The following is a 15,321-nucleotide window of genomic DNA, read 5'->3' on the forward strand; positions in this document are numbered from 1 at the left end:
TACCCGCCTGCAACCTTTTGGTGTTTGGGTCAAAGCTCCAACCAACTGAGCCACCCGGCCAGGGCAACCCATGCATTTTTGGGGAGCCTACTTTCTAGCTGGGGGGAAGACAGACAGTGAGTTAAGGAAGTAATGTATTATACGTGTAATGTGAAGGGAAAAAATAAAGCGTGGAGTGTTAGTTAATTTAAGTTTTAGAAAACATATGCCAAAATCTTGAGTCTGAAGTCTTATGGTTCAGAGGAAGGCCAGGACAGCGGGGCTTGGAGGCAGAGGAGAGGACTGTGAGACGGTCTCCAGAGGCAGACAGAGTCCAGCGTCCACACGATGTGCCAATAGGATCTTGTATTTTATCTGTAGAGCAAATGAAAACCAATCAGAAATTGAAACAAGTGTTTAATCATTAATTTATAATTCAACAGAAAAAGGAATCAGTTTTCCCAAATTTAATGGTAAGTACTTTCAGAAATGCATGTAGTATGCAAAGCAAGATACATTCGAATTAAAAAATCTTTCCCTTCCATTAATACATAACTTCAGTAGGGAAAAGATAATATTTGCATGCAAGCAAACCCTCCAAATATATATCAGTGCTTAATCCAGCAATAAGATATAGAGAATAAATTTTTAAATCAATGATGTAGAAGCTGAAAAATAACACATTAATCTTCATTCAATACTCATCCCAGAAATGTGGTTTCATAAAGAGTTCTCAGCATCTGGTATATTTTTCATTTTCTAGTCTCAATTGATCTCAGCTAATAAGGAGGCTGTTGTGCAAAAGAATGGTCTTGTTCAGGGTGATTTACCGCAGTTAAGATGGCGAAGGAAATTGGAAATTTATAGATCGGTTAAAAAGACCATAGTGTCAGGCTAATTGATACATTTTGGCCACCCCTTATAATTACATCCATTTTTAGGATGCCAAATGAACTCTCCAAGGCAACCGAAGAATTGCCCCTTAAACACACTGCAGAATGATCATCAAATAGTTATTTATTAAGCAGCTCAACAAGAATGTACACATTCTTTCCATCAGCAGTTCTGTTTCTCAGAACCAGATATGCATCGTATGTAATATTGAATCACGATAATGAGTACCAAAGTAGTTATTATGAAAAGTAATAATGTTTTTCAAAAATAAAAGATGTGTTGCCCTCATCGGTAATGATGATTTATGGTGCCTGTGACTGAGTTTTGCCTGCATAGCTCTTCCTGTTGTGTCCTATCTCTGCCTATCCCTGACCAGACAACAAGGGACAGAATCCAATGAACACAATAAGATGATGAATAAAATAGGACCAGAGGCATGGGAACTAGAACAGACTGGTGAATCTCAGAGGGAAGGGGCAGGAAGAGATTAACCAAAGGCTTTGTATGCATATATGCCTAACCCAAAGACACAGACAATAGGATAGTGAAGGCCTGGGGCAGGGCAGGAACTAGGAGGTGGGGCGGAGGTGGGGTGGGGGAAAAGGGTAAAAAGGGGGGACATCTATAATACTCACAACAATAAAGACTAAAAAAAAATTAAACTGGTTTTAAAAAAGGGGACAGATTTGGCTGTAAAATGTTTTCTGCCAACCACTTAATGGATATAAAGTGCGATGCAGCTCTACTGTAATGTCACCTGTATTGGGCATAACCTACCCAAAGCTGATTCCTACACCATCCTTTCCCTAGAGTTTCATTATGCCTGAATACAATCCCTTGTGATTTTGGACTTAATTAAGGAACACACAGTTTATCTCTCAGTTAATAATTATAGCTTTCCTTTTGCCAGAGACCTAGGAGTTACCCTTGACCCTTCTCTCCTTCTCACACTCCATATCCAACCCATCAGCAAGCCCATGGGCTCTCACGACTACAAAACCTGACCCCTGGCCGCCACCACCACTGCTAGCACCCTGCTCCCACCCGCTCTGCTCTCTGCTAGATCTCACAGTCGACTTCCAACTGACCTCCCGGGATCACCTTGACCTTGCTGCTGTCTCTCTGCAGAGTAAGCCAGGGTCAACAACCCCCCCCCCCCCCCCCCGACTTTTCAAGCCCCTTCATGAAGTGCTACCGACCCCCACCCACCCTCACATTGTTAGGGACAGAAGTAGAATATTGGAAACTAACTATAATTATAATAAACTAGAGGCCCAGTGCACAAAATTTCGTGCACTGGCAGGGAGGGGGTCCCTCAGCCCGGTCTGCGCCCTCTCGCAGTCGGGATGCCTTAGGGGATGTCCATCTGCAGTGAAGGTGGGAGAGGCTCCCACCACCGCTGCTGCGCTCACTACCCGTGAGCCCAGCTTCTGGCTGAGCGGCGCTCCCCCTGTGGGAGCACACTGACCACCAGGGGGAAGCTCCTGTGTTGAGCGTCTGCTCCCTGGTCGTCAGTGTGCATCATAGTGACTGGTCATTCCCACTGTTCGGTTGATTTGCATATTAGGGTTTTATTATATAGGATTTTAATCATCTGTTAACCATGATGGTTCTGTTCTGATTAGAGAAAGCACATTCTAACCTCACTGAGAGTTGTACTTCCTAGACCTGAGAGCTCACATCAGAATGCAGTCCATCCTCCTTCAGAGAACTGCCAGTCATTATGGAAAGATTTACAACCTCGCGGCCAAAACAATCTAGTCCAGGAGGCATCTGTTCTTTATAACCCCCAGCCCCTATTGCCTGTAATCTGGTCCCAGGGTGCAGGAGGAGGAATCAAGCGTGTTTATATGGCCTGAGAAGCATTTGCTGCCTCTCATCTGGGCTAAAGGCCTGCATTTACTGGGTGAGCCTGATCAAGAATTGGTGGCAAGGGGCATCCAGAGGTCCTTGCCTGGTCTCCTCGCCCTTAGTCTGATCCACTCTGGGATGAGAGACATTGCTCTGCTTTGGTGGTTTTTTGAACGCAGGGCATCCTGAGGTTTCTGTGGCTGGACAGACAAGGAGCATGGTGTGAAGTTCTTGTCTGTGGGTTTTGTGCAGTTGGAAACATTGTACTAGTATATTAGAGTGGTTTTTGCCTGATGTAACTTTGCCTGTGAGCTTGCTTAAATTGTTCAATGATGGGAGCTGGTGGCCTGATCCAAAAGATTGGGCTACTTATGCTTATCCACCAATGGGGGGAAAAGAAAAAAAAGAAAAGGGTGTTTTACTGCAATACTACTTGGCCTCCCTCTTAAATATCCTCAACTGGGAACAAGAAATTAGTGTTTGGGAACACATGGTGTGAAGCTCTTGTCTGGGGGTTGTGCGCACCTATAAATATCCTATATAAGGGTGTCTATTGATTGTTGTTTTGTGTCTCTTTGTTGTTTGGTTTAATTGTTTAAAGATGGGGCATATTCCACTCTGCGGGGGGTGGAGAGGGGCAGCTGCTTGTAGCAGGCTGACCCCATAGCATTGACTGCAGGAACTTCCCAGCAGCTGCCAAGGGTTCTTAATCTTGGGGACCCTCCCTGCTCTCCTTCTCAAGGCATCGGATGTCTGAAATGCTTAGCTAGTGAGAGTTTGGTCTGTCTGTAATGTAACTTTGGTTAAAGATGTTCTTTGCTTGCTTTCTTATCTTTTGGGGACTTAGTTTACTCTTTGCTGTTTTATGAACACAGGGAATCCTCTGTCCCTGCTGTTTGGACTTCGTGCCACTCAGAAGCAAAGGTCATTTGCTGTGCTGGGTTCGTGTAAAGTAAGATTCTAAGGCTAATGTCCCAGTCCCTCCTTTTGGGAGTACTCATTTATTTACTTTAGGGGGTGTTTTGTTTCTGTTTTGAAAGAGGATAATATTTCTTCTTATATACAAGATTTCATGTTGTTTCATCTATTCAGAGAGAAAAGTATGGGGAGTAAACCTTCTAATTCCCCTCCCCCGCCTGAGCTGCAGAAGTGCCCTTGGGCAGGGGCCACTCCCAAGTTGTAAAGAAAAAAAAATAGTAAAGTCCTTGGTAACTTAAAACTTTGGAGTCCTGCTGTAGAAATTATTAAATATCTAGGTATTTTTAAATACATGGATACTGAAATATTAATCTGAGTTTGCCCATTTTAACATTTTATTACAGAAAAGCTAAAAAATACACTTGAAACTTAGTGAATATTTTATAATAGAAACTAGTAGCCCGTTTGCACGAAGATTCATGCAATAGGCCTTCATTCACCTGGCTGCCTGCACCAGTTTTCTGCCGGCACCGGAGACCCAGGCCTTGGCTGTGGCCACCGCCTTCTGCCTTCTTTCAGGGTCGGGGCTTGGCCCCGGGCAGTGGCCTTGGGCGGCTTTCCCGGCCTTGGGCTCAGCCGCACCCAGCGTCCCTGCTACCGATCACAGGAGCCGACCCCCAGTGGTTTCCTGCGATCCGTGCAGGCTCCCCGCTAGTGCCCGAGGCTTTCCCGGCCTTGGGCTCGGCCGCACCCAGCGTCCCTGCTATGGATTGTAGGAGCCGATCCCCTGGTCGTTGCCTGCGATCCGTGCTGGCTCCCTGCTGGTGCCCAAGGCCGGGAAAGGAGGCTTTCCCAGCCTTGGGCTCGGCCACACCCCAACGTCCCTGCAACGGTTTCCTGGTGGGCGTGGTTGGTGGGCGTGGCTTGGTTGGTAGGCGTGGCTTGGGTGTAGCGAAGGTGCGGTCAATTTGCATATTTGTCTATTATAAGGTAAGATATGTCTCTCAAAAGTGTAATGTATTTGCCAATCTTAAAGAATGATAACCACTTAATTTTTGGTGGTCACTTAAAAATTAAGGTTTCTAAGAGTTAAGAATCTAACCAATTGGAAAGAGATTGTGTAGTTTTGGTAATAGAAAGCATGAGGCATGGAGACACATTTGGAAGGAAGAAGAAACTGAGTTCTAAAGCTAGTTGTTTCTGAATGGGTAAGAAGGTTGTGAATGTTGTAAGAAGCTTTGTGAAAGTTATGGAAGGACTGTGAAGAAAAATTTTAAAAGGAAATTATAGGTAATCCGAATAATAAATTTAATTAGATAAATGAATCTAAAGTAAGCTAATACAGAATTTGTTTAGTCTTTTCTAGTCTGTTAAAAGGAAAAAAAATGCAAATTACATGGAATCTTGTCCTTTCTGCAAAACACAATATTCCAGAATAACAATTAGAGCATATCAGAATCTATTTTAATAATGTGCATATAGCCGAGACCGGTTTGGCTCAGTGGATAGAGCGTCGGCCTGCGGACTCAAGGGTCCCAGGTTCGATTCCGGTCAAGGTCATGTGCCTTGGTTGCGGGCACATCCCCAGTGGGGAGTGTGCAAGAGGCAGCTGATCGATGTTTCTCTCTCATCGATGTTTCTAGCTCTCTATCCCTCTCTCTTCCTCTCTGTAAAAAATCAATAAAATATATTTTAAAAAAAATAATGTGCATATAAGTAGAATATAGTTATTATTTATTTGACAAAGTTTACCATGTACCTTAAGCAGAAAATTTTTCCAGATTTTGCACAGGAAGCAAAAGTTCTATAAATTATTGAAATCGTTATATATTATGTTATATAAATCAGGTACTTAATTAGTTATAAAAGGTGATCTTAATTGTGGGAACTGAAGTTTTGCTAGCCTATGTTTGTGTTTAATACCGTTTTGTCACTTTGAATGAATAAATAGTCTAATACTGTTTCATAATAATAATGATGATATATAATCTTTTGGTCAAAAATGTTTGACAACCTTCCCAGGGTTTGAATTTTAAGAAACTTTTTTGACATAGAGTTGGCTTTAGGCCATTCCAATAGGCCCTGGAATGCCTCAAGAATTTGTTTTCTCTCTTTATGAAGAAAATTTTCTGCTTAAGGTACATGGGAAACTTTGTCACATAAATAATAACTATATTCTACTTATATGTACATTATTAAAATAGATTCTGATATGCTCTAATTGTTATTCTGGAATATTTTGTTTTGCAGAAAGGACAAGATTCATGTAATTTGCATTTTAATAAAATCCATAACCGTATCCTCTTAAATTTCTTCTTGTTATTTAGAGACAGTCACTGTTTTGTCACAATGCATTTGGGAAAATGTTACATCTTCTGAGGGATCCAAGGAAAGGACTCTGACATTTTCAGATCATTCCCTTCTAACTGGATGAAAATTATTAGAACTCTATAGAGTATCTGGGTCTATAGAAGTACTAGCAGGAAAAATCAGGAGAAACAAAAAATTGATTATGGGACTGAATGAACTAAAAATAATTATATAGTTTTTGTACTTTTGTTGAGAGTATTCCTGATTTTTAATTTTTGTTTTTCAGACGTAAGGAAACTTGTTTCTTTTCTTAAAGCTATTTGGTAAATTATCTATTTTTCTCCCTACCCTACCCCTCCTGTCTTTGGCAATTCTTAATAAGTGAGTCATGGCAATACTTCCTTTGCATGAATTCAATAAGACCAGTTTCCAATTGTGGTTTTATTAACCAAGACTATGACTGGAATGTCATGTCTGAGAGAGACATGCCCTGACTCTGGATGTTACCAGAAAGCTTTAAGGAATGAAGACTGACTTTGAGGCCAATAAGAGCACCTTGGAGAATAGCCTGGTACCTTGCTTGGTCAGTGGGTTATGGCAGTCTTTCCAGGTAAGGAACGAAGGTTGCTTTCCTAAGAGATGGCCAGGAAAGAACCCCAAGACATTTTGGGAACCTCAAGAATGTGAGGAATTTGCCTAAGTCTATGGGTACTGCAGGAAAACCTGATGGCAATTAGGTGGCTCAGCTTCTTTGTCCTGGGAAGCCAATTAAAGCTCAATCATGAGATTCCAGCAAAGTGATTAAAAAAAAAAAAGCCTATATACCAGTTGCTATTCTTATTGTGTTCATGTAAACAATCAGGCCAAATTAAAACTAGACTTAATACAGAATATAAACTGGTCTTAATTTGTCTCCTTAATAAAAATGATGGTGATTTTAGGGGGAAAATTGTGTTTCAGTAGACTCTATAACACACAGTTGTGAATATTAAACTCAAAACTTTATTTTTTCTCACCTGTGAATTGAATTGGATCCTGAATTTATCTCCAGCTTTTACCCTAATAATACTAACATTTATAACAAAGTTTGTCTCCACCAGGTTATAAGCCCTACTCATACTCAGGGAATACCACCTCTAGGCACCATTGCCACCTCCTTCTGTGCCCAGGCCTCATTGTCCCTCTGACAGAAAGCAAGGATCTCTTGGCTCTGAAAGAAAATGTCATCCCTTCTCAGCATGAAGCAGTTACAGAAGAGACCCTGCGCCCCTTTTCTCTGAGAGAATTCAGAGCCAAGCTCCTTGAGGGGGGATGTGGTGGCAGTTAGACAGACATGAGCAGAGCAAGGACGATGGGCCAACCAGAGGAGAAATGGATGGGACCCTGAGACATGCTTCTCATCACTCAGCTGCTCTGAAGCTGGCAGTGGAGGAACCTATGCGGAACGGATCTTTACATTTTGCTGAGTAGGAGTTGGGACACCTCTTGCTAATATAGAGAACTAGTGACCCGGTGCACGGATTCGTGCACATTGAAAGGAAATTACCGTATTTTCCGGCGTATAAGACGACTGGGCGTATAGAAGATTTTCCTGGGTTAAAAAGTTGTCTTATACGCTGTTAAATACGGTAATTAGAAGAAATATTTTAATATCACTGTTTGCCCTTTCTCTATAATAGAAGTGTCAGCAACCAAATTCACGATCAACAATGACAGATCAAAACACATGCGTGCAATTGGTGCCAGTGAGAGCTTTATATGTATCGTGCATGCACGAGTCAACGTTTATTTTTAAACTAGTAGCCCATTTGCAGGAAGAATCCTGCAAGCGGCCGCTGCAGCCGTGTGCGCTGCCGCTGCCGCCGCTGTTGCAGCCACTGCGCCTGCACTCCCACGCCGCTGCTGCCCACCCCGCTCTGCCCCGCTCCGCCCCGCCCCGCCGGGCTTTCCCTCTGGCAGCCACCTTGCTTTCTGCTTTTCCTCCCTCTTCCTTCTAAGTTGTCTTCAGTCTTCACTCCTCCCTCCCTCAGCGTATGCAAATTAACTGCCATCTTTGTTGGGTAATTTGCATACTCGTCCTGATTGGTTGGTGGGCGTGGCTTGGGCATAGCGAAGGTGCGGTCAATTTGCATATTACTATTTTATTAGGTAGGATTGCCAGTGTGTGTCATATGTACCGGCTGGTCGGTTGGTTGGACGGTCAGACTTATATACAGTCGGTTACTTAGCCTTTTATATATATAGATTATTCCATTCGTTTTGGGAAGAAAGTCACATACTGGGACTCACTGTCTGGGAAAAGGATGCAGGGATGTTTTCTCTAAAGGTTGCTGCAGTAGTTCCCAGTGGCAAATGTCTGACATTTACTGAGTGTTCTAGTTATTGTCTTTCAGTATCTAATAACTACAATATGAATTGTTCTGATAATTTCACATTACCCCTCCCCCCCTTATAGTAATGGACATACTAAGCTGTTGGCTGGTTGGTTTCTGATATGTGGGTGTTTATTCATATATCCCCGCTAACAGCACCACAGGGAGTGGGGGCTGTTCCGTAGGACGACTGACTGTCTTTCTCTCTCAGAAACATCACACGGTCCAAACCAAAAGGGACCTTCTCACGGCCGTGGCACAGGCCTGCAATGACAGTGTCCTCCTGTGGAGCCCTGCTGAACATATTGCTCTAGCCATGTTTGTTATGCTGATAATAGTAGGCTGGCTCCCTTCATGTAGAAGTGACCTGGCTGGCTTGTAGCATGGTGAAAGCCCTGAATGCCACACCAGGCCTATACAGGGGGAAAATCAAGAGCTGAGCCAGGTCAGGGAGGCAGTTCTAGAGAATCAGGCAGCAACAGATTATTTATTGTTGCGACATAACCACACTTGTGAGGAATTTAAAGGAATGTGCTATTTTAATCTTTCTGACAATTCTCAATTGATAGAAAACAACATTCAACAAATTAGGGAAACCATCTCCCAAGATCCTGCATTCGGTGTATTCCATCCCTGAGAACTGCTTTCAAGACAAAAGGCAAACGCAGTCCAGCAGGATGAGATATTTCATCTAAAACTAACCTCATAGCTGTGAGATGATAGGAAAAGCAGGGGTGAATGTTAGGGGCAGAAACAGAGCATTAGAAACTAACTGCAATTATAAGAAATGTTAATCCTGCTCTGTTAACCATGAGGTTCTGCTCTGATTAGAGAAAGCACATTCTAACCTGGCTGGGAGTTGTGCGCCCTGGGACATGGAGCTAACATCGGAATGCAGTCCATTCTCCTTCCAAGAACTGCCTACCGTCATGGAAAGATTTACAACCTCGTTGCTGAAACAGTCAAGTCCAGGAGGCACCTTCTCTTTACAATCCCAAGCCCCTCTTACCTGTAGTCTGGTCCCGGGGTGCCCACCCTCCTGCAAACTCCTCCCTCCCCACCCCTCTGCAAGCTTGCATGATGAGTATCCTGTGCCTGCTTTCCCATGCCTGTAATTCTTACTTTCCCACGTAATCTTTGTCCTTCTGCCCAATGTAAACAGCTGGTTTATGGGGAGAGGCAGAGCAGATTTGTGTGGATGACCTGCTGCTCTCCATACTGCGGGTATTATTGGAATAAACGCTCATATATGATTCAACCCTGTCCCTGCTTAACTGGCTGGAGTAGTGGCAGGCAGCCTGGACCCCTTGGTTGTCCAGTTACAACATCACCAGTCCCTCCCTGACCAACCCACACCGGTCCACTCTGTGCCAGCTGCCCTGGCCTCACACCCCGCTGGGCTGGAACTCACCAGGCACGTCCTCACTGCAGAGCCTCTGCACTGGCTGCTCTTCTGTCTAGAAGCCCGACCCAGACACTGTTTTGTTCACTCCTGGGGAGGCTTTGAGTTAGAACATGGAATGCACGATAAACTGATACTCAGCGATTTATTTGTCATGTGAATTGTGGATTATTTAACCTTTGATTTGTTTTATTTATTCTCTGTACATTAGTGAGCTCTTGCCATGAGGATGCTGTTAGGGTCGCCAAAGGAGGAACACACGAAGCCAAAGTGGTAAGGGATTATGGATTTATTAGGCCATCTGGAATCCAGATGGGATGAGCCCCAACATGGTGCCAGCATCCAGGGACAGGGAGGCAGAGATTTTAAAGGCTTTTAGGTGGGCTTTTTCTGGGGGGAGAATTCTCTGGGTGGGTCCAGAGGGGAAAGATAGTGGTCTTAGCAAATGGATAGTTGTCTTAGCAAATAGTATAAGCGAAAGGGAATGTCAGTTGTGAAATGATCTAAAAGTCAGTTTCCCAGGGGAGGGGGGGTATCTATTCAATTATTTGATCAGACCTAATAGCTACTATGTTATAAAACACCCCAAAATCTCTAGGACTTACAGCCATAAGCGTTTATACTCAAGCTCACAGACCGGCAAGCTTATTGAAATTGGCTGGGCTGGGAAAGGCTTGCTGGGTAGCTCTTCTTTGGACTGTGGGTTGACTGAGCTTCGCTCCATGTTTGGGTGGGGTTTAGGTCTATTCCACCTGTGTTCATTCTGGGACCAGGCTGAATGGCGTCACTGTAGATTGAAAGAATTACGATGATGACTGAAACTTTGGTCCAGCCACCACAGTGGCTATAGCCAGCAAGGGAGAAGATATGCATAACAATTATAATAAAATTTAGAAATTACTGGGTGTGAAGCCACGGTCCACGTGGCCTCAGGTTCAAAGACTTGGAGAAAGAGCTGATGCGCAAATTAATACACAAAACAAGAAATATAAATTTGGAAATTATGGGGAAGCCAGTTGTGATCTTGGTACAAGGGACCAAGTTCCACTGAGTTTCCATTCCCATCTTTTACTTACTAGAATACACAATTGCCTTTTAGGAATGCAAACAGACATATCAAAGGTGATGTTTGGTAAACAGCAAGATTATCAGGTTGGGGGAGTTTGCTTTAGGCCACTGAGTCAACAGTAGGTAATGAAATGCAGATATTCATCCCTGTGAATATCAAAGAGCCCAATTCAGCCTTCTGACCGGACTTCTCCCATTTATATTAATTACTGTTGATCTTGCTTCCCAGCAACTGGGCTTAACAGAGCTGTACTGATCAACTGTCAGGAGAGTCCAAAAGAAGGAGTGGCTACTTCACAGTGGGAGGAGTCAGGGAAAGCCTTGGAGAGGAGGTGAAATTTGAATTTGGTCCTCAGCTTGGGTAGGAATTTGATTTGTGTAGATGAAAGAAAGGACATTCCATGGCTGAGGAGGCAGCACAAGACCCAAAGGTAGGAAAGCCAAGGGCATCTACTGTAAACCTGTAATGATTCAACTTGGCTCATGCATAGAAGAATTAAGAAAAATCATTTATTTATCCAATAAAAATTGGATATCTAAAAAGTAGACTTGGACCAATTATACTACAATTGACAGCAAAAACAGACATGGTCCCTGTCCTCATGGAGCTTACATCTTAGAGGAGGAAACAAACTTAAAAAATCATACAAACAAATACCAAGTCCAGTCTGGGAGATATGCTTGAAGGAGATACGAAGTGAATATAGTAACAGCAGATTGTGCAAGTAAAGGGAGGACAAAGACTGCTAAGGAAAATATACCTGAGGGGGCAGCTAAAGGAAAAGCGGAAACAAACGAGATTGAGTGCGGGAAGAGCATTCCAAGTAGAAGGAACAGCAGGTGTAAAGGGCCTGTGGCCATGGGGAGCACAGCATAGGAGGAGGCATGTGAGAGAGAATGGGTGAAAGAAAGGTAGGTTGGGCCAAGATTTGAAAGACTTTAAGTGCCAAGTAGAGACATTGCTCTGTAGACTAGGTGAACTCCTTGAGATCGGGGATCATGTCTTCTGTATCAGACCTAGACAAGTACCTGATATGCAACAGATGCCCAAACACCTGCTGCATTGACGTCGGCACAGATGTTATCATGCGGCTAATAGAAGCCACTGGAGACTTTTGGACAGGGCAGTTGTACGCTCTGGTTAGTGCTGGTAAGAAAAGAACGTTGGAAGTGCTACTAGAGCAGGTGCCTGATATTTCGCTGATGCCTCAGGACTTTCCAGATGAAAGGATAACAAAATCACACTCTGAAGGTGGGACAAGAGGAAAATCTGGTTCCAAACTGATATGATAAGAATGAAATTAAAGTTGAATTTTTAAATTTAGCTTGCCCGGACCCATCCCAGACCCTGAACATCAGACCCAGAGTCGGGCATAGGCAGCTGTATTAACAACACTCCACCTGACTGTCATGCTCAAGGAAGTTTGGGAAATTATGGGAAAGAGACACTCAAGGGACAAACGAAAGAGCGGGAGGTGGGGTCAGGAAGGTGGAGCGTGGGAAGTGAGTGCCGGAGCCTGTGAGAAGTGTTACCAATAAAGCAGTTCCTCACTGAGCTAAGGAATCCTAAGAATAATGGAAACCCGGAGGAAGGGAGTGAGTTCTTGGGGGAAGTAACAGAATTGAAGAGTGCAGGTGTGAGAGACATTTCCATGGCACAACGGACAGTTCAGTGGGTGCTTCCCTGGGAGAAGGAAGAAAGGAGAGGTGGGGGACTGCTTTCCTCAGGGAGGGGTGATAGGCAGGAAAGCATGCCATTTTCCACTGGAGTTTTACATGACAAACGACACCACGTACCTCACTTAGCCGAACCTCTCCTATGGATGGAAACACAGACCTCCAGATTGGGAGAAGGTTATTGGGGCTGGGAATATGGGGATGGGAGTCACTGGAACTCTTGGCAACAGGGAGGGCACCAGGTGTTAGACTTGTGGGGTCAGACGGGGCTGGGTTCAGCAACCTTAGTACTTGAGTTCTGGCTAGAAAAGAATTCAGAGCCAAGACTCAAGCTATAGGAGAAAGTTTATTTAGAAAGTCGCAGAGGTAGAAGTGAGTGGTAGGAGAAATGGGCTCAGGAAACCAGTTAAAGAAGCAAAAGAAGAGGCCTTGGATCTTAGGAGAGAGGAAGGTAATGGTAATACGCTTGGGGGGCAGGGGGGGAGAGCGCTGGGTCCTCCATCCTAATGGTTTCCAGGGTGGATATTTTAGGAGAGGTCCCAGGGGAGCATCTCCATAGACTACGTACCAGCTTTCCAGGCGTGTCCTTTCAGGATCTCGGTCTCCACGGATGGGTCAGCACCAGGGCAGGGGTCCTTAGTCACTGCAGCTGGTCCTGAGGTCAGGCTTGTCTGGTTGTGCTGCTTTTCTGGGCCCTGAGCTGAAACACAACTGAGGCCTAGACGCATTGATGTGGGTCAGAACCTCATTGCCCTGGGGGCTTAATGCTTCAGGGCTATTCTTTGGCTCCCTTTTCATTCCCCCTCTAAGGGGGGTCTAATCCACATGACTAGCAACATGCCAGGGGAGGAAAGGTCAGGGGAGGGTCTGAACCGCGTGACCAGCAATATGCTAAGGGGAGAAAAGGTCACTTTGGGGGTGAGGTCCTTGTTTTCCCAGTTTCACCCACTGCTAGGCGCCAGGGCTTTCCACCCTGGTGACCTTCGTACCTGGCCCATCGTCCTTGCTCTGCTCATGCCTCTCTAGCTGCCTACACAGAAGCATGGGAATTTTCTTTGTATGAGGATGTAAGCTGATAAAGGGACCAAGGACAAAATTTTGGGGAAACAGGCATGTTTAAGTAGCACCTAGAGAGAAGTCAGAAAAAGAGACTAAGTAGAGATGGAAAAGCTAGCAACTGCAATCTTGGCTATTCTAATTATTTAATACCTATACCCCCAGGCTAAATGAACTGAAAAAAATCAAAAGTATTTTCAGAAACACCAATCAGAAAGGATATATGCACCCCTATGTTCATAGCAGCACAATTTACAATAGCTAAGATTTGGAAACAGCCTAAGTGCCCATCAGCAGATGACTGGATCAGAAAACTGTGGTACATCTACACAATGGAATACTACGCTGCTATTAAAAAGAAGGAACTTTTACCATTTGCAACAGCATGGATGAAACTGAAGAGCATTATGCTAAGAAAAATAAGCCAGTTGGAAAAAGATAAATGTCACATGATCTCACTCATATGTGGGATATAATGATCAACATAACTTGATGAACAAGAATAGATTGACCTAGAGACAAATGGTAGGGGAGGGGGGTTAGAGAGCAACCAAAGGACTTGTATGTATGCATATTAGCATAACCAATGGACACAGACACTGGGGCGGTGGGGGCTTGCCCGGGCTGGGAAGGGCTGGGAGAGGGAGTCGATTGGGAAAAAAGGAGATATACGGTATGTAAAACTTTAGACAATAAAAAAAATTTTTTTCATTATGATAGGACAGATAAAATATATATTTGCCACCTATCTAGAACATTCTAGGAAATTAGAATTTACTTAGTAAATTCTAATGAACAGTAAAATTCTAGAAAATGTAACCACTGATTGATTGACCCAATCAGCTAAAATAAACATACAAAATCCAGGTAAGGAGGCTGAGATAGCTAGATGACATCTTAGCTTGCTTCCAGCTCTAATCTAAAGTGTTTCCAGAGATCCAAGAAAGTCAGAGATGGATTTCTTAAATAGTTATTCAAGAGCAAATCCTGAAGTAATGATACCTATTTCCTAAGCCTACCCTTCCCCCTTCCTCAATGAATAGTGACTAGGGACAATCCAAGGTCATACAGTGGGCGTTGGAATGCCCAAGGTCATAAAGGAGGCACTGGCCACTTTTCCAGTCCCTATCATGAGTAGTTTGATTTGTCATTTATGCACCTGACTGCCGTCTGGTGTCACGTCACTGGGAATGGCATCCATTTGTACCTCACCTAGCCAACCTCTCCTTCCTCTGTAACTCTGAAGTGGCTCATCAAGCACGCCAACTCCCGCAACCCAAAGGAATTCCCGCCCCAACCCCCTTCCCCCCCCTCCGTCAGTCGCTGCAGGGGGTTGTGTAACGAGTCTGGGCTCTCTAACGAGGGGCCTGCACGGTGCCCTATGCACTCGGGAGCTAGAGAAGGCAAGAAAAAAGAAAAAGAAACCTTTATTTATAAAAAAGCCTAATGTCTTCCTTACAAAAGGCATTTACTTTAAACTACGTAATCAAGTGACACCGGTGTAGGACAAATCAGGAATCGCACAAGCCAAGTCGTCTCCGTCACCTGACTTGCAAATACCTGTGCCAGGCACTGTGCTAGTCCCGGTTACACCAATAGAACAGACAGCCCTGGTGAGACCTTCCGCGACGCCGGCCGCAGCTCGGGTCCTCCGGGGCGGGAGCTGAGCATTTCCGTAAAGACTGCCGACTCCGGTCCTGGAAAAAGACGGAACCTGCCCGCTCTTTGGGTTGACGTGGGGACAAACCGCAAACACTCAGGACACCCTAAACACAGCAGCTTCGCCGCTTCCGG

The 15,321-nt window shown here is 44.4% G+C and overlaps 1 long non-coding RNA gene across 1 annotated transcript; it reads right to left on the minus strand.

The window, feature by feature from the left end:
* LOC129147231 (uncharacterized) lies at nt 1–15,312 on the minus strand. The gene is made up of 3 exons (XR_008554590.1): nt 15,088–15,312; nt 13,040–13,182; nt 1–354 (listed from the first exon to the last, which is right to left on the minus strand). It is a non-coding gene; the product is annotated as an uncharacterized LOC129147231 (long non-coding RNA).
* Nucleotides 15,313–15,321: the final 9 nt, after the last annotated feature.

Source organism: Eptesicus fuscus, chromosome 19 (genome assembly GCF_027574615.1).
Source record: "Eptesicus fuscus isolate TK198812 chromosome 19, DD_ASM_mEF_20220401, whole genome shotgun sequence".
Classification (NCBI taxonomy): domain Eukaryota; kingdom Metazoa; phylum Chordata; class Mammalia; order Chiroptera; family Vespertilionidae; genus Eptesicus; species Eptesicus fuscus.